Consider the following 19,732-nt stretch of genomic DNA (forward strand, 5'->3'; position numbering starts at 1 on the left):
ACTCGAGAAAAATGTTATGAGTTTATGGCAGTCCTTCTAAATAAACTGTAACCGATTTACTCGAATAACCCGTAATGGTGTGTAAATACTGACTTTATGTAAATATAGAAACGTGTAATTTAACTTAGGCATTATCGCAAGACTGGAAGGCCCGGGAGCTGGCAGTTTGCCACTCCCTGCAGGTTCACTGGGTCAAATTTGGCCTGTTTCGGGTAGCAAACAACAGATTCTGTTCAGTCCCTTGTGTAAAATGAGCTATTTCTGTTTGGTTTTGGGTGGGGGATGGGCAAAGCCACGGTCACCTGGGCGCTGCTCAGCTCCTTTGCCAGGAAGGTGTGCAGGGGTACGGACGCCCTCCTGCTCCTGATGTGATCCTGCTAAAACAGGGCTGCACAGAGCTGACACGGCAAAGCAGGGAGGCTTGCAGTGCCTCTCCTCCTGTGCTGTGAACCAAGAAAAAACTTCACCTTCTCGTGCTGCCCATCTGCACCTTTCTTGAGCTCTAAAATTGACTTGAAGAAAAATCTGAGGGAATAAGAAAAGAACGATTGGTGTTATTTTTACTTGGTATTCTGTAATGGTGTGTAAATACATACAGAGTTCTGTAATTTGTATAAATATATTGCTATAGAATTTTGAAAATTGGTATTATTTGCTTGATGTCCCTTCAGAGCATTTTCTTATAACTGTGCACATGTGTAATAGTGGGATGGCAAAGAGATGCCCTTGCTTATTCCTAGAAAGAGTGTGAGAATATTCCAGGAAGACAAAAATCATCAATATATTCTATGCCTTTTTGCTAATTTGGAAAAAAGCAGGGAGATGTCTTTTTGGCAAGAATTGTATTAGCATTTCACCTGAAGCAGATCTGTCTGGGCAAGCAGTATGCCCCAAAAGATGATGGAGATCCAGACCAGTGTTATGAGATGTGTTATGAGATGAGGTGAGCTGCATTTGGCAATGTGTAAGGCAGCACTCCCAAATATAGGTGGGGTGAATCCTGGCAGAGCTGGCAGTGCAGAGTGGAAAGAGAAAAATCCTAGGAAATTTGCTTTAAGTTTCTACCAATCAGTGCAGAAGCAATCTGCCTGCCAACTGGTTGGAAATAAAAAAGGGTGTCTTTAAAAATGACAGGGTATAAGATGTGGAGGCTGGAGATGAGACCCTGGCCTAAAAAATCAAACTCTTCTGTTGTCCCCTTGAAAACAAGCTAAATGTCAGTTTAATAAATATGCAGATAGGAGGGAGTTAAAAGATGCTTCTGAGGCAGTTTCTTTGCATACAGAATATTGCAAGAGGTAAGAGAAGATGCTTCTGCAGTATGCCTTTCACAGTCCTAGCTTATGCTCTGCTCTGCCTCTTGTACCAAGTAAGGAAGTGTCTCTAAGGTTCAGCTCTGTTACTCACGATTATAGGAGAAGTGGATGGGCTCTGAGCCACCCTGAAAACCTTTTTGTATGAACTCCTGTCCCACCTAGGGAATTCTCATAAGGTCCCCATGAGGTACACAGGCAAACCTTGAGATATGACCAGGCTCCTTGAAACTGCAGTTTGCTTTGCAGAAATGGAGAGGTTCCAGATTCTTTGGAATTTTGTTGAAAATCTTGGAAACTCAGACCTCTACTCATTTAGCTGTGTTTGTGCAGGCAGCTGTATTTGTAGGCAAACTGGGGAAAGAAGTAGACAACCATGTAATCCTCAATATTTTATTCCACATGGCCCATTGTTTACTGATCTGAGAATAAAACCAGAAGGCTTCTGTTTTCCAGAATTTTATCTCTGTTCTTAAACTATTAGAGCTCTCCATGGGTTGTTCACAAGTCAGTTCTGTCCTGCCTTTTTGTTATCTTTCACCTTTTCATAACACTACAATGGGGTTTTCCCTGCTGGCCCCCAAGTAAGTTCCAGTAGTAAAAACTCATCTCCTCTTGTCAAGAAGCTGGAACAGCCTGACCTAGAGTTTGTTGCTGAGCTCTTTGGCATTGAAGTATGCAGGTCATGGATAATTGGCACCTTAAATCTAGGTCTCAAAAGACAATTAGTGATTAGAAACAAAAAATGCTGTTGTGAAGGTGTCTGGCCAGGTCAGATGCCAGAAGTTTGAAAGCAGAAAATATTTAATGGTGTTCTGGAAATTTTAAGTGAGAATAACAACCAAATTCCACCTGCAAAGTAATTTATAAAATGAGTACTTTTGCTTTTTTCCCCTATTGGTTTTCTACCTTTAATATCTTGTGTGTGTGTGTTTTTTTCTACCCAATGATAGTAAAAATGATTCTTTTGTTTTTTCATTCATGATTTCTGAAGTCCAGCAGCTTTTTTATAATTTTTCAGAGTTATTCTGGTCTGAACCCTGGGGCAGGACAATTGCCATGTGATTTTGGGTTAGGACAGAGGATCACATGCCTTGGAAAGATGCTGCTCTTGTGCTCAGAGTGGTTGTTAACAGTCCATAGGATGACCTTTTCTTGCCATATCTATTACATGGAGGGCAACAACAGTAATTGTACTTTAATACTTTGTATACTGTTGTTATCATGGGAGAAATCTTTCCAAATGATCCTCAAGTCATGCCAGCTTTATTAAACCCACATCTGTTGCTTGAACAAGCTCTCACAAATATCCTGTTGCAGAGAGCTGTGTGTAAAATAAATTTCAGGTCTATATTGTTTAGTGATGCAAAAGGGATTTCACTTAATTGCAAAAAAACCAAAAAAAAACCCAATCAAACAAAAAAACCCAAAAATCCAACCAAAACCCAGCAACAATAAAAAATATAAAAACACCCCCCCCCCCCACCAAAACCCCACAAACCCAAAAACCCAACCCCCTTTTTCTTTAGGTTGAGGGAAATTGTTTTTATGTACACCACTCACAAATAGCAACTACATAGTCAAAAGAATTCTGGAATTAGACTGAACTGTCAAAATGCTTCTCACATTTCTGTTTTCTTGAGAAATCACAGGCCATCAAATTATGGTGATATGCAAAATATGCCCTGTAGATATTTTTTTCCACGTCCAGAGGGTCTGGATTTATGTATATCTTACAGTTGGAGGCAGTCAGTCTAGGTGAAAAGAGCATTTCTGTAATGTTGGAACTCATTCATTTTATTGACAAGCTCCCCCTGCCCCCGCAGAGAGTAGCTTTGGTTAAAATTATTATTGTTATTTCTACCCTTGTTGAGAGAGTAGATGTAAACATTGAAACAGTGTCTTGAAATACTCCCTCACAGCTGTGCTCTTGAATGCATACTTCTTTCTTTTGTATTTCTTATGTAGTATAATTTCTATGGCTTTTTAGAAACCTTGATGCTTGTTATGAATGTCCACACACAGAAGTAGTTGCAGTCAAATTATCTATATCTGACTTCTTTGGTTAAACCAATTTTCTAAATCTCTGATGCTTTGGCTGGCAAGGCTGTGACTTCTCAGGCTGGACTCTCATTTTTCCTTTTCTCTTCTTTCTGCTACAATCCATCTTTTTTACTCTTGGACTATAGTTAATTTCACAAGCCTTTACAAAGAACCTGCATGGTAGGTCCATGTTATCTTCATTCCTAGGAAGCAGAAGACTTGCTGGTAAACAGTTCTCTGCATATTTTCATCTTTGATGTGTTGTGTTGGCTCCAGAAGAAATCAGTGCTTACATCTTCCTGTTCAGGATGGTTTGGGTCTTCATCATGCTGTGTCCCTAGTGTGACCATTAGAAGGGTGTTCAATATATAATGTCAGTTTATTTGGATATGGTGTATCCATTCCATTTCTCCTTTCACAAAGTGTTCTGTGCAAGCCTTTGTTTATTGTCCATTAAGATAATTTAACCTCTAAGCTACATTGTAGACATCACCTTAATAACTTGAAATCTCTTGATCAGCCACGTTGAATTACTCATGTTGGCAACTCATTGAATTATAAGGACTTGACATGTGTGTTAAAGATGCACAGTTTTATTGTCAATCCCTTTTGTTGTAAGACCTGAACTTTTCTCTGAAGAATTAAATCAGGTTCACATCCCCAGTTCCATTAAGGATATTTTCCTCACTGGCTCCAGTCCAACCCACTGTACTTTGGAGGAAAGCAGTTCTTTTGTCCTCTTCAATGTGCATGGGAATCACTCCCAAACAGCCTGCTGTATTATGTGCTCTCCTGTATTAGCTCTCCTCCTTCTAATCAAACCCACTCCCTTCCAGTGTTATTTAAGGTGCTTCTTCTTATCACCTTAACCTTCCTAATATAATTTTGTGGTATTTGGGTCTTTAGGCTGATGCTATCAATGAAACCTGTATTTTGTAGTTGTGACTGAGTCCAATGTAATCTCATTACCAATCAAGTCACTCTTTACCCAGTAAAAAATTTTGGAAGAAACAGTAAAGGAAAAGAAAACTGCATGTTACCCCTTATCTCTAGTGAGTTTGAAGGAGGCAAATGTGAACTTGCTCGTGCTATGATCCCTCTCAACAGAGTTCCATACTCTTAACTGTCTTTCTGGGATTCTGTAATATCCCGTTGCTTTCCAATTGATATTATCTGTCATCTTAGCAGAAGCTTTTGTCAATGTCTGTGAAGTTGATGTACAGTGAACTCCACAGATGCTCTGCTAAGGGGATGCTGTTACACACTGCCATAGTCACTGACATTTCCTGTTGCTTGAGATCAGCCTGCTCTCTTCCAAGTGGAATGTCCCTGCTTGTTCCAGCCTCAGTAACAATGTGCCTGCCAGGCTGCTGCTTGGTGTAGAAAGGAAGCTGCTGTCTTTTGGTTTATTGTACTGCACAAGCAGTTCCCTCAGCAAGAGACTACCTTCCTTGTTCCAGGACCACATGAAGGAGGTCATGCCTGACCTCAGTAGAATTTGCACCTCTTATCTTTCCCACCTCAGCCCATATTCCATGCACCTAATTAATGTTTCTATTTTTATGGCCTTATTATCTATCTGAAAAATGCACGGTTGTTGTATGCCTGAAGGCTGCTCTGAGTAGACTGGTGTTTTCCTTCTGTACTCTCTGTGAGTTGTTACATACACACAGGTACTCTGCTAGAAGCATCTCATAGCCTTCCTTCTCTTTAGGACAAACAGGCCTGCTTGATTAGATTAAGGTGGGATCCCAGGAGTATCTCCACTCTTCTGCAGCAGCATCATGGAAAACAAGAAAAGTTCTGATCTAAGTTGTCAATAACTTTCTTTGCTATAGAAATTTGGTGGTAGCCATATTTTCAGTTGTGATAGTAGGTAAGTGTTCCACGGCTCATGAAGCAGTGTGCAGCTGAGCATCTATTTCTTTCTTAATGGAAAATGTGATTTGTTCACAGAGATGTAGTCTTGGAGACCATAGTCAGCTGTTACCCGGGTATGCCATGCCTCTGATGCACAGCAGAAGTGCTTACCTCCCCACCTGCTGCAGATGCCTCTCAAACCTCCCCTCAGCTGCTGCCACCCAGCTCCAGGGTTAACTTCCATCAAGGCAAAGTGCTCACTCAGACAGGCTGAGGAACTTGTCTGCACTGCAGGGAGTCTCTCTGAAACAGGGAAGCCATGTCCCTGTGGAGAGGAGGCAGAGGAAGCAAAGAGACGTGTCGAAAACAGGGCTCATCTAAGCAGGGGAACAAGGAAGTTCCTGGGCTTGGTGGGGGAAGTTAGCACAGCCTGAAATGTAATAAAACAGAAACACAAGTGTTTCTGTTTCTTCTCCCTGCTTTGCCTGTGTGCTACCCCTTTTCCCAAGCACACTCTCTCCACTTTCCAGCTAACTGATTCTTCTTAGCAACTTTAGAAGGTCACCTCTAATGAGTGATCCATCTGAAGGCTCAGTTCCATAATGTAAGTGTTGCTAAAAGGACTCAGACCAGAGAAGAGGGTCTGTTTTGCGGCTGGGAAACTCCTTCTCCACACACTGAGGGCTGAACAGCCTCACTGTTGAGATGAGTGGGTGCTGCAGAGCCTGGTCTACTGAGGTGTGTGCTGGGTTGTGGTGCTCACAACAAAGGTGTCTGCTGAGTAAGGGCTGTGTCTGGCACCAGGAGATGTCTGTGCTCCTTCTTTGCAAAATTCCCAGTTGACCACAGGCAATTTGTTCCTAACTAGTCTTTGTGTAAGAGAGTTTAAGGCTAAGCCCTGGCTTGGAGGAAATCAATATCTGCATGATCAGTACAACTGACACAGGCTTAACAGTGAGAGGAGGTAGGATAGCCTTGAAGTTTTCCTCCCTTCCACAGTTCTCCTTGTCACAGACATAAATCAATAATTTTTGTAGAGATGTTCCTCCTGCTAAGGTCATGCTTTTTCACTGCTTTGTCTCCAATAGCCAGTTAGGATGTATTATTGGAGCTATAGCCTTCTGAAGAAATAAGTAGGATGAAAACAACATTGTGAACACCATAAAGAATGAAAATAACAAGAAAATAAGATATGTTTACTTCTAGATTGGCCTGAACCAAAAGTCAAACATCTCAAGTAGGATGACTTCATAACCTTGGGCTTCTTCCACCACTGTTGTTGCTGTTGCTGGGACCTGCTGGGTCCCAGCAGGGTGCTCGGTACCTGATGGGGGAATCTCCCTGCCCTTGACTTGCCCCTCCTGGGATTCTGGGGGTAAGAGCTGGTACAGGAGGGATGTAGTGGCCCACTGGCTCAGAGGAGCAAGGAAAGACCAGCCCTCCCACCCTCCATGCACTCAAACAGTGGCACTGGTGGGCAGGACCAAAGCCATTCCAATGCTGGCACCCATCCCTGACCTCTCTCTCTCTCAGCAAAAGCTCCCTGAATTTCAGAATGAACATCTGGTTTAAATAGGAGGCTTTCACCTAGAGGTATTATTTGATAAAGGGAAAATTTATATCTTACTGTTATTTTTTCAGGCAAGCTATCAGGCAAGTCCACAGATCAATGAGATTTTTTCCTCTTTTTTTGTATTTTATACTTCCAAGTAAAAACCAAAGGCAATTGCCCACTTTTTCCCTCCTTGAGGAGGTCATTTGTTCTGGGAAGATATGGATAGGAGTGTGTTACAGAGCAATTTAGGAAATTAAGCTGCACAAAGCTTATCATTGCAAGGGGACTAGAACAGTAGTAGATAAGCCAATACTTGAATTCATGTTGTAATTTTTGGACACAAAAGCCCCAACTCTTTTGCTTCTGAAGTCTCTAAATAATTGGGAAAATGACTTCAACAACAAGCAATAAAATGAACAGCTACTTGGTAGCGAGTGGAAGCAGAAGGGTGATGGCTCTGTCACTTGGATCCTCCCACTTCAGCTCACTAACTAGATATTTATTTACACAGTCTTGGAATTCCATTGGCTTCCCCGTGATTTATTTTCTTGTCCTGTTTTGACTCCGGTCTCATCATCCCTGTCCTTTAGTCAGCAGTAGGATCTTCATATGCCCTTGCAGGTCATTTGTTGTGAATATCTTGGTAATTCTCTAGGTTAAACCTGCTCAATTTCATGCTTCCCTCTTGAACCGTGTGTGGTGCAAAACTGGGTACAGCATTTCCCATTTTTTACACACTGCAGACTTGCCCCATCTCCTTTATAAAAAATAAGGGGGGGTTCCAATGAGCAAAGTTCCTTTCATACTATGAGATGCAATTATTGAACCCTCATCCTCTTTTTTGTCCCTGCTTTAAAGTATCAGAGCATTGTGTCCAGTTATTTAAACACATCCAAAGGAAGAGAAGATCTGCTACAAGTGCTTGGTTGACAGGACTAAATCTCTGCATTTGCTGCAGAGTGTGTTGCAGCAGAATGTGCTGCAGCAGAGTGTGTTGGCTCCTTCAGAAGAAAGTGACCTTCAGAAACAAAATCCTCTCTCTGAAAGCAAAAACCCATTTAGTATGCTAATTATTCTGCAGCCAGCAGGCTTGGTTTTAATTTGTGCTCATGACAACACGTATTTGAGAAGAAGCAGTTGAAAAAGGGTCCATTCTAACTGAGGAAACTGGACCAGGGAAATTTTAGGGGAAATGTTCCTATTTTGTTTCACATGCCTTGGCTTTATTGGAGCTTCTGAGCTGCCAGTGTTTGAACTGACCTGTGTGCATTGCATGAAAAGGTCCCTAAAAGGCAAAGTACAGAGAAATAGGCCAAAATATAATTTCCCTTCATGTGACTTTTACTGCTTTAGTGCTACAGAGACTTGCTCACTTCACTTTGCAGGCAGTGGGGAGGCAGTAGCTGTGAGCCTTGGCCTGTGGCACTGAGGTGAGCAGTGCTGCAGCCCAACAAGGTGGTCAAGGCTGCTGCTCTCAGAGTCAGAGCCAATAGCTTCAGCAGTGCCCCAGGAGCTGGGGCACCTCAGGGACACTGGAGAGGGTCCTGTGGGCTTGGAGATAGGCTTTAGTTCAACTTCTGCTTAGGGCACCCATTGCTTGCCTTTCTTTTAGCCACCAAAAATACCTACCTAGGCTGAAGGTTTGATCCCAAAAGTCAAACATTACAACAGCTGCCAGGCATAACACTGGGTCTTGTCTAATGTGCCAGCTTTGATTTTCTTCGCTGCTGCAGTGAATAAGCAAAAGCAGAGCTCCTAACTCCAGGAAAGACGAGCAGCATGAGTCAGGATTCAGCTCAGCAAATTCCCTGTGGATAGGGTAGTTGCCATTCTGTAAACTCATCTTCCTCTTCTGCTGGGACAGAAAAGAAGGCAAGTTAAGGAAACTGTACAGTTCTGCTGATGTAGATACCATGTTCTTTCAGCATTTGCCACTCTGCCTGAAGAGATTTTTCTTTTCTCTATTTCCTGGTGTCCTTATTAAGAAAGATACACAATGAGCAGCACTGCTCCTGACCAGGTACAGCTTTCGTGGGCAAGCTCAGACTCTGTTTAGTTTTGTTGATTAGGTATGGCTGGGATTGCCATAATGGTCTGTCTCAGGCAGCAGCGACCACCCGACTAGGCTTTAGCAAATAAAATACCACAAATACATTCTGAAAAATGTGAACATAATACCCATGAAGGACTATTAATGTGTACAGAAACTATGCAGGCTGCAAATACACCTTCGTCCTGACCTTCAACATTCCTCTTCGTTTAGTCCTGAAGGAGATGGCCAATTATGGTTTTATGATATAGATTACGGGTGAGCACCTGGTGCTGTTTGTGCCAATCAGAGTCTTCATGTTGGCTTCAGCAAGGTCTGAGTTTCTCTTCTTTTGTACCTAAAGAGAGGCTGGGGAAGCTATACAAGCTACTCTACAAGCTAGTTTAATTACAAGTATATACAAAGGTGGTTATTTCAAAGTGATGTGAATTTTTTTAACTAGACACTCTATATCCATAACCACCAACTGCAGACGTAAAAAAGTCCCAATGAAATACTTCTAAGGACATTGTGTAACAACTAGGATTATTTCTCGCTGGATTTTTTAATATTTTAAACCCTCTGAAATGAAAAAAAACCAGCCATCTCAGAGGCACAGGATTCCTCACTTGCTGTCAGTGGAAGAACAATAGTAATCAAAATCTTCAGTGAGAAAACTTCAGCTCAGCTGCACATTCCAAGAGGAAAGTCTTATCTGAAAAATATATTTTTGATATGTAAAATTTTGACAATAGGATGTGGCATTTTCTCCTCACAGACTGAACAGGTGGAGGAAATGGTGGTAAAGGTAAAGGTGGAAATATCCTGAATGAGGCTGCAGTGTATCTGATGTGTCCTACTATGATGTGATTTCAGTTGCAAAAATGGGAGTGCAGGGAGCTGATACTCACATGTCTGTAGTGTGAGTTACACTAAGGGCTCAGTGCCACAAACAGTTCATTCCTGCCAGCTCCATATGGAGTCTGGTTTCTCATATTTTCCATTTGACAGTATCTTCTTATTGTTCCTATAGATACTAAAGGTATCTTAATAGATACTAAAGGTATTTATTCATGGGACCTTTAGGTTTTACCCCTGATCACCTACAGCCTCCAGCTAGATGGACATCTGGGGACATCCCCATATGAGCAATCCTGCATCCAGGATGTGAGCCATGTTAACAACACTGAGCTGTCCCCTAGGGGAAGAGCAGCACTATTGATCTCCTGAATCTGTTCACCCCAAACTCGTTTGACCTTTCCAGTGCAAATGAGTATCTGTCCCCAAGCCACCAGCAAGGCTTATGCTTTCAGGAGAAGTGGCTGCAGGTCACTGTTTCTAAGAACACCTCACTTGCAAATTCCTAGAACACTTCTGCTCTGTGTAAGTAAGCTGGGAACATTGTTTTGCTAGACAGAGTATGCGAATGACCACCCGCTGCCCATTTACTCAAGTCCTCTGGAATGTGAAAAGATTTGCAGCACTGGGCTGAGTACCTCTGTTTGTTAACTTAGTGGAAACCACTTGGCATAGGAACATGCTCAAATCATGATGCAGGCTTTTGAAATTCATACTGGCAGGGGATCCAGCTGAAAGGAGCTGTGAAACCAGACTTGGGTTTTTCAGGTTAGTTCACTAGAAAAGATTCTAGAAAGTCAGTGCTGCAGGTTTTCCATTTCTGCTCTGACAGAACTGATCCTGAAATTACCTCCCTTGATGTACTAAAATATTAGTAGCCTAGAGAGGGGTCATGAAATGCTGAGACACAAAATGCAGGAGATACCTAATTAATCAAAGTAACTTCTCAACATATTTGCCATGTTACATTGTGTCAAATGTCAACAATTCCCTGGAATTTAGAGATGAATATTCAGAAAACTGCTGTGTTTCTTCCCCCTCCAAACCCATGTGGCTTCACTGTGACCCTGCTGCTGGCAGAACCTATCTGTGCAAATGGTCATTGAAGTGCAGGCATGGTCAGAGCTTTCATGTTCGGCTTCCTTCATGTTCATGGTGACCTGTGTTTTTGGGTTCAGCTGGCATAGGGACACAAAACAGGACAATTAGGAACGTTTGTAATTACAGTTTTGGGAACTGTCAATTTTTATAAGGTTAAACTTCAGCACCAAGTGAAATATACTTTCATGTATTACCTTCCTTTGTTAAGGGCATACATTTAAAAGCAGTGCTAGTCTCAGCTCACTTCATGCTCTCAGCTCCAATTCCCAGTTTAACCCAATTTTAGCTGCCACAGCAGATACTGGAGCTGATGATTGATCATGATGCCTCTAGAGCTCAGAGTTTCAGGGTGTAGCTTTCAGGATTTATAAAGACCTGAAGGACGAGAAAGAACGATGATGCTGGAGCGGCATGAGGGTAAAATCTATCAGTTCATTAACTGCTGGCTAAAGAGAATCCATTTCATCTCTTTAAGGAAAAGGATTTGATTTTGTATTAACATAAAACTGAGATCTTCAGAGTTTCCCAAGATTTGAGTTTTTGCTTTAAAATTCAAGTAATAGCGCATGAAATTCTGTAAACTTCTAGGTAATCAACAGAATTTTGTGTGTGAGCTTAGGTATTGTGAATCACAGTGTTTGTGAAAGATTTTTTTTACAAAATGTAGCTACAAAGAACTTATACAAATGGATTTTTTAAAACTAGATCTAAAAAAACTTCATACACAAGTGAATTGATTTTGTTATAATTTAAAAAGGAAAGGGAAGTCCAGTGCAGCAGTGGTGAGCTGGTGGTGCTGGCCAATTGAGAAACTAAAGGGTACAGAACTAGGAGTAAAAAGAATATCTGCTTCTTCCTTTTTCTTGCTGTCTCTTTGTCTGCATGAGACATGGAATAAAATAAGAAACCTGTAAATCTGCAGGGTGTCCTATACCAAACATTGGTTAAGACTGAAGAAGGCTCTGTGCAGTGCTGAATGAACTGAGTGGGATGATAAGCATAAGAAAAGATGAACATTTTCTATCTCACTTCTCTCCAGAAACGGGTTTCAGGAAAAATTCTGGGAGAGCCTTTGTGGCCAATCATATCAGAAGTTATTGCATTGTCTTGCAGACATTTTTAAAGCAGTTTTTCTAAGCAGCTGCATAAAGGAACAGAGCAACAAACTGTCTTGAGAGGGCAAGAGGTAGGAGTCTCTTGGCCGCTGGCGGTGGCCACTCACAGCTGTGAGTTTAGACAACCCCTGTGGACAAAAGTGGCTCAGCTGAGCAACCTCTGTGCTGCTGGTGCTCTTCTTTGGACATGTTTTTCCCTATCTCCCCAGCACCCTTTCATAAATAATTATAGAGGGGTAACTAATTTGAGTGTGTTCTTCTGCAGGCTCAGCTTAGTGTGGTGTTATACATCATTGTCTTCTTGCTTATGTGCTGAACTGTCAGTGTAAGCAGTAGGTTGTTTTTATATTTAGAAAGTAAGGTATTGGCTGAGTGGCAGTTTGTCTGGCACGTGGTTTGCTATCTTTCTTTGTCCAGCTTTGTGCAATTAAATTTTAGGAGGCAGCATTTTCCACCTTCAAAAGAACATCTTGGCAATGGTTTTTTCAATTCCCATTTGTTAGAGGTGATTATTGAAGAAAAGGTTCCTGCTCATTGTGCACAGCTTGCCTAGTACAAGCTTTCATTGCCTTAAAAATGTCAGATTGACTCCAGGGGAGCTGACACAGCATCCAGCAGGTTGGGCTGTACCCAGCCATGGTAACACTGTCCCCTTTGCCATCAGTACCGAGGTGCTGAGACCTTCACCACAGATCCAGTGAAGACACAGAGGTGAGCGGTAAGATACAGAGAATATTTTTTTAAATTGATAACCTGGGAGATACCTCATTGCTCCTGGTTTATATAATTCAAGCTTAATGTGAGATTGAAGTAGCTTTTGCTTTACAGATTGTCAGAACACTGGGGGCTTTAAAGAAGCTTGACATCCCAGTTGGACTGGTGGGAAGGGGCCTTCCAGGAAGACTGTGAGGGAAAACCTGTGTGGTGGTAGCTGCCTGTATGGGACAAGGAATGGAAGCTGGAGGGGAGTTAATGGGGAAGGGATCAATCTGTGGGTGAGTGGGGGAGCCTTTAAGGGAGTGGGGCAAGGCACACTTTGGGGGGGCCTCACTTTAGGGGGCCTTGGGGGATTGGATAAACACTGTGTCAGTGAGCAAAGAAACCATCTCCTGAGGTTTGAATTCTGCTGGGTTCAGGGCAGAAAGACCTTATGTAAAGTCTCTAAATAAATAGGACTGCAGCAAAAGAGAAAAAGAAATTCTTGTTTGCGTCATTTTCTTCCCAATGGAGAGAACATGTAGGAAACTGAAATTTGGTTACTTGCTCAAGTTGCAAAAAGTGTGGATATTAAGGAAAAGTGGAGGGAAAGGGGATATTCATAGACAGCAAATTATTTGGAAATGTGGTGTGAAGCAGAAATAATTGGTGAAACTGCAGAAGAGGAAGGGGGAATTTTTTCCAGTATCTGTTAACCATAAAGGAGCGCTGAAAATTATTCCTCTATCTTTGGTATACAGAAGAGGATTGAGACCAAGCTAGGTACAGAAAAGATTTCAGTGAGGCAATTTTCAAACTGGAGATACAATTATTGGAAGACATTTGTAAGTTTGAAACAAGACAATGGTGTCCAGCCTTCAATCACAGCATGTCCATTTCCAAAATTAAATATGTGGCTTGCCACAGTGAGACCTGAGCTGTTGCCATCACCAGTAACAATGGGGCTTTTGGAAATAACTTTCTCACATTTGTGTGGGTGCAGGTCCTGAGGATGGACACCTCAGAACAGCTCTACCTGCTGTGCTGGGCATTGTGGAGAAGGCAGCAGTGGGATCTGCACTCTGCCAGACCGGGATGGGCTTCCTCATGCAGCAGCCAAGCACAGCAGAGCTGCAGTGCAGCGTGGAGGAGAAGCCTGCACTACTCAGGGGGAGGCAAACACGGGGAATAATGCAAGAGTGAGTAAACTGCCTGGCTGACACTCCAGATGCCTGGCACCTGTCTCCTTTTTGCCCTGAGTGGGGCACTTTTGCCCACAGAGTGGGGAGTTAAAATACTGTCCTCCTAAATGTGCTGAATGTGCTGAGTGTGCTGTGGGGGATGAGATGCTGCAAGCCAGGCTGGGCTGCTAGAGCTTCCCAGAAAGGTGGTAGCTGACAGCAGGCAGCACTGCCAAATGTTTTTTCTCAGCCTTTAATAAAACTGTGAGATTCTTTTTACAGCTGTGCTGTCCTGGAGAAGCCGGAGGCTTGCATGGATTTACACGATGGCAGAGTTTGTCCCTGGGTGTATGGGAGGGGGAAACTGTTAGCATTCTTGTACAAAGAATATGACCAGAGACAGCTGGCAACCTATTTCTGGTACTCACCACTTCAGTTTCTCAGATGACATCTGAGAGCACCTACCAGCATTTAATTCTCATTAGTGCATTCTCAACAATTTCTGTAGTTTGCATGATGTGTGAATTCTGAGCCCCTTTTCCTTTGCTACGCATTAGGGGAAAAAAATTGTCGTGGGAGACACACATCCAACTGTTTTCTCCAGCCTTGTGAGTCCCACTGCTATGTGCTTTGGTTTGAATGCTCCATCACTGCTTTTAACAGAGAGTGTAAGATTACTCCACCCTCCCCTTCCTTTTCTTCTCTGCTCTAAACATAAAGAGGTGAGGAATGAGCCAAAATGTCACAATATACAAAGAATTCGTGTCAGCAGTCAATAAACTAAAAAATCTTGAATGCTGTGATTTAAAGTAGAATAATAAGTGATGTCTGGAGTTTACCAATATAAGATCTAAGGTCAAAAATAGGAGGGAGGTGGCTCTTGTTGCCTGTGCTTTAAATTGAGGTACAATTCAGCCTGCTTCAGGCAGGTACCTCCAGGACATGCTTGAGGTGAGGCAGAGACACTTTCTGGAGGACAGCCTAGCTCTGGAGAAAAGGATGGAGTCAGCAGTCTCTGCCAGATTTCTGAGGATAAGGAGGGGAGGAGAGACTGGGCTAATGGAAGGCAGCTTGTCCTAGTGATGAAAGGTCATGTAATCATCCAGGGGAGGAAGAGATGGAAAGTGCCCCAGATGGAGGGGGAGGGTTATATTCAGGTGGGTGGTGAACAACTGTCATATCTAAAAAGGGACTGAGTGTACAACTGGTGCATGAAGGCTACCTGGCTTTCAGAATGAACACTTCTGTTCTCCTGCCTTTGCTGTTCTTTGTGAGGACGATGTTTTCTCTGCTTCTGCTTATTTCACTTTATGCTTTTCCTTGAGACTTTCCTTAAAGTCAGATTTAATATTGGGAAAGAGAGAGGAAGAATTGATTTTGATTCAAATGTGGGCTTGTGAGCAAAAGAGAACTTCTAGAAATCTGTTAAATCCCCAGATCTAGAAAGATATTTCAATTTTTCAGCAGTTTCTTATTCTGAGACTGCCTTGAGGCTCAAGTCCTTACATCTTGGGAACAAATAGGACAGTATCAAACATTCATTTTACCTTGAAGAGGAACCCCTGGTAGCATGAGCCTTCATAAGATAAAGATAATGTGTTTCTATCAAACAGTACAGTGAGTTTTTCTTAGAGTTTGGTGAGTATTTTTGGTCTCTGACTAAAGCAAGAAAGAAAATGAGCTTTTTCTTGTGGCATAGAAGCAGTAGGGGAATGGTTGGTACAAAAATGGATTAAAAAAAAAAGGCACACATGGCAAGAAGAAAAGCAAGCTGCCCTTGTGTCTATCAACTTTTCCTCCTACTTCCATCCTCCAAGGTCAACCATCACTGCAACAGAGACGTGACCTACGCTGTAGGAGTGGAAGATGTTTTTGGACCTTTTTAAGCAAGAATGTGCCCTTTGCAGCAGCCTCAGGTGTCCTGGATCTGCCCAGCTTTGCCACCAGCAAATCTGCCAAATGGGTCTGGTGGCTAACACACGGAGTTGTGTGCAGGGATCCCTCCCCACTGGACAGTTGCTGCCTGGAGTGGGTGCATGTGTCTCCGCTTGCATCCTTTATGGAGATCTCAGGCTGCTGACTCAGCATCCTGTCTCACAGACATGCTTTCCTTACCTGCTCCTGGATTCTTCTGTGTTTGGGGAAAATTCCTGGGCTCAAAAACAGCACTGCAAAACTATTTACACTGAGACTAAAATGGTGCTAGCTCCCTCTTGGAAGTCCTGTGTTTGGGTCTTCCTGGCATGGCTGTGGGATGAGTGATGTGAGGTGTGCTGCACCAGAGCCTCATTCTGGATTACACAGTATAGTGGGTTTTGGTCAGAGCTTCCTGCAGTGCAGAACTTCTGTTTCTGGTCACTGCAAGAGTGGTGAGTGGCTTGGGAAACAGCTACAATGGGGGCCAGGACAAAGCCCTCAGAGACTTTCCAGGAGTAGCCTTGGATGTATTGCTACATGACACCCGAGGCAGCCCCCTTGGAGGGCTCTGTGCACAGCTGGAGACCCTGCAGAGGCTCACCCCCACCCCACTGAGTCTCAGCCCTTTGGCAGTGCCTTTGCTGGGAACCCTGTGAGTTGCTCAGCGGGGGGAAAGTAGGCTCAAATTCCTCCTGCTGGAGAAGGAAACCTGAGGAAAGGCCATACATGGATGTCAGAGTTATTTGCCTCGCACGGCTCTGTGATGCATCTCTGATCTGCTTACACCCATGCTGTGTTGAAGCTGCAGACTGCAGATGACCTCTGTATGATGTGTGCTGCTTTGGATCCAACACCCACAGTTATTTTCACACAATCTCGCCTGACATGCAAACTGAGTTCAGTTCCAGCTTCTGAATGAGGGGAGAAGAGCTGGGTGCTCTCCCAGACCTCAGGGCCAAGTTTGTGGAGGAGGGTGCAGAAGATGTGCTGCTTGGACGTTTTGAAGTTATTCTGGGGGAAAATAAAAGCCAGGAAGCGCACAGTAGGAGTAATCCCAAGCCAGGAGGGAGGTGAACTGCCTAACCCCAACAGGTGCTTTCTGTCCAGCTTTCATGAAGCAGGGTGGCTGTGTGCTTGGAGCAAGAGTAATTAAGACTCTCAGGACAAATTAGGAAAACAACCACTGGGTTTAATAACCACTGTGCGTGGGACAGTGTACCCCCACCAAAACTCCCGTGGCAGAGGTGCCAGCCCTTGACAGATGTCTGCTTTGGTGGCAGGGACTGGTTGTTCCAAAGATGCCTCAGACCTCCTCTCCACTCTTGAAAGAGCCCTGAGTCTTTAAACCTGTGCCCTCAGGTGTGCCCCTAAACTGGAACAATACCTCACCCTCCCAGCCCAGCAGGGTTACTTTCCTGTGAATAAATTTTTCATCTTTCACACAGCAAGTAGAAATTCTGTTTTCAAAAAACTCTCAGGTTGAGTAAAATTAAAATTTGAAAGAAAAAGCACATAATTAGCTCAAAATTTTCTAAAGATACCAAAGAATATTACAGAACCAAACCAATCCTACCCCTGTTAGAGCTCTGTAAATTGCTGCCCCGCCATTCTACCTTCCATCCTGTGTCCTGCAACCTGCTCCATATCTAATCTCACTATATTGCACAAGGTGTTTTCTAACATCCAAAGTATCTTTTACTTTTCTGAATGCTCTTATCAACATCTTGGTGTAAGCAATAAGCCTGACTAGGCAAACAAACACTTTTTCACGTTAAGTTTCACTTAATAACTGACCAAAAATTCACTGTCTCCAATTAATAAAATGCTGAGCTGGAACCATCTCAGGCTTTTTGAGCACACCTTCTGAATATTTGCATCTGGAAAGTACACAGTGTTTACAAGAACTCCTGTTTATTTATCTAAGAACACTTCCACAGAAAAGCTTCTTTATGACTAGCTGTACATTTCCCTTTGCCAGTTTATTGACCTTTTGCAATGCATGGCTATTTGCTTCGTAAAAACGATAGCATTGATTTCAACCTGCCATGTGTAATACATCTTGGTAACTTGCCATTGAAAAAAAAATATTTTGGGTGCCAGAAAGCCCCCCATGCCACAGGGAAGAGCGTTTTCACCCAGTGCAGCTCAGTAGTAAGCAAATATCACTATCAGATGACCCTTGCTAAGTGGCTGTAGGAAAATGAGTCCATGCTGGGAGCTCACTTGTTAGCACATCCCCAGTGATCCTGCTAACACTTTCAAGCTCTGCTAATAGATTTTGTCCTTGGGCCAAGGAGGCCATGCAGCTGGGTGCTCTGCTGCTCAGGTGGCCCTGCCAGGTGCTGCCAGTGGAGGGCTGGTTGGGACTCGGGAAACTGCTGCCTCTTCCCTAGTTAACGGGACAGCTTTCATTCCCCTCTCTGCCGAGTCTGGCATTTCCTCGGAGCTAAGCATATTTGTCCAAGAGCACTTCCGCAGAAAAGCTCCTTTATGCTTTGCTGCACATCTTCCCTGCCAGCATCCTGACCTTTAGCACTCACCCGCAGGCTCGCCTCAAGAAAGTTCATTTCAGCAGAGCCCTGGCTGGACTGCGCCGAGGCCAGCGGGCACCCACGTGGGGCTGCTGCTGTCTGCCAGAGACCACTGTGTGCAGAGCCGGGCTTCCACGAAATATACCTGGCTGTGCCAGGTGCTGCTGGTTTTCCAGCTCTCCAAGTACCTGGCTGAGCAAAGCTGAACTGCTCAGAAATGAGGGAAGGCAGGAAAGACAGAGGAAGGCATGTGGGCAGATGGTAGATATTGACAGATTCCGTGCCCCCCCCGCCTCAAATTGCAGGGATAAAGAGTCTTTAATTTAGTCCCTTTTATGAATTGAGCTTACCTCCAAGTTTGATTTAATTAAAGAAGGTTTCATGCAGCATTTCTTTCTTTACACAGGAAGCTGTTTTCTTGTGCAGGAAGAGATTAAAGACCTGAATGTCTATTTTGTTATTCTACAGTTTCATATTAGAGTAGCACAGGAGCAGAAACTGCATCTGGTTTTCTGTGATTCCAAGGGCCCTGAGCCCAAGCTGCAGAGTCATAACCATTGTTCCTCAGCCCAAGGAATAACTGGACCTTGCAGGTTAGAGTGGCTGGAGGAGACAGGGCTGGAAAGTGGTGTTGCACATATCTGCATATGAAGGGCTCACTGTGCTGCTGCTGGTAGCTGCAAGTCCAAGATGGGACCTGAGGATGGGGAATCTGTACATGAAGGCCCTGAGCACTGGGATCACAGGGGCAATTAATCATTGGAAGGGCCTCATTTGAAGGCTTTAAATCAAGACTAGAAACCTTAAAACACTACTTGTGGTCTTCTTAGGAAGACGCTGCTTTTAACTAAGGAACAGTCAGGGTAAATCCTGTGCTGATCTTTGTGCAGGGACTCCAGGTGGATGTTCAGTGCATTATGGCTGGGGTTGCTCTGGCAAGGTCTGGGGGTGCCATGCACTGACCTGAGATAATACCTGAGCCTGGCTTCACCTCTCTCTCTGGCAGACTCTTGGCCTAGAGGAAGGGAAAGGATGCAAAAAGAGCAGAAGCTGCAGTGAGTTCTGGAAAAGCAGTGAGGCGGTAGAGGCATCTTGGGAACCTGGCTAGGCTTCATGCTGAGTCTCCTCCCTTGGTTTGTGCAGTCAGCACTTAAACCTGAATTGCCAGGGACAGGGCCTTCTGACCAGAGAGCCTCTGGCTTTGCAAAGGAGGAACAGCCTCTGGGGATCTACATGAGGGCAGAGAACAGATGCCAATAAGCTGCTGCAGGAGCCTTAGGATATATATATCATCAAGCTAGCAGTGGAAAAGGGTAAGAGAACCAGAGTTCTCTGTAGCCTGTTTCCCCCAAAATTTTCCCTATAGCTGATAAAATAATACCTTAATTTTCAAAAGCTCTGAGGTCTGGTATCAGTAACTGCATTTCTTCTGCAAAACCAGCGAGCCATCAGGTAAGTGTGACTAATGTGTGTACTCTGTGTCAGCTCCTAACTACTCAAAATCTAATTTTGGTGAGCCCTGTACTTGAGCCT

The sequence above is a fragment of the Serinus canaria genome, chromosome 1, assembly GCF_022539315.1.
Source record: "Serinus canaria isolate serCan28SL12 chromosome 1, serCan2020, whole genome shotgun sequence".
In the NCBI taxonomy this organism is placed as follows: Eukaryota; Metazoa; Chordata; class Aves; order Passeriformes; family Fringillidae; genus Serinus; species Serinus canaria.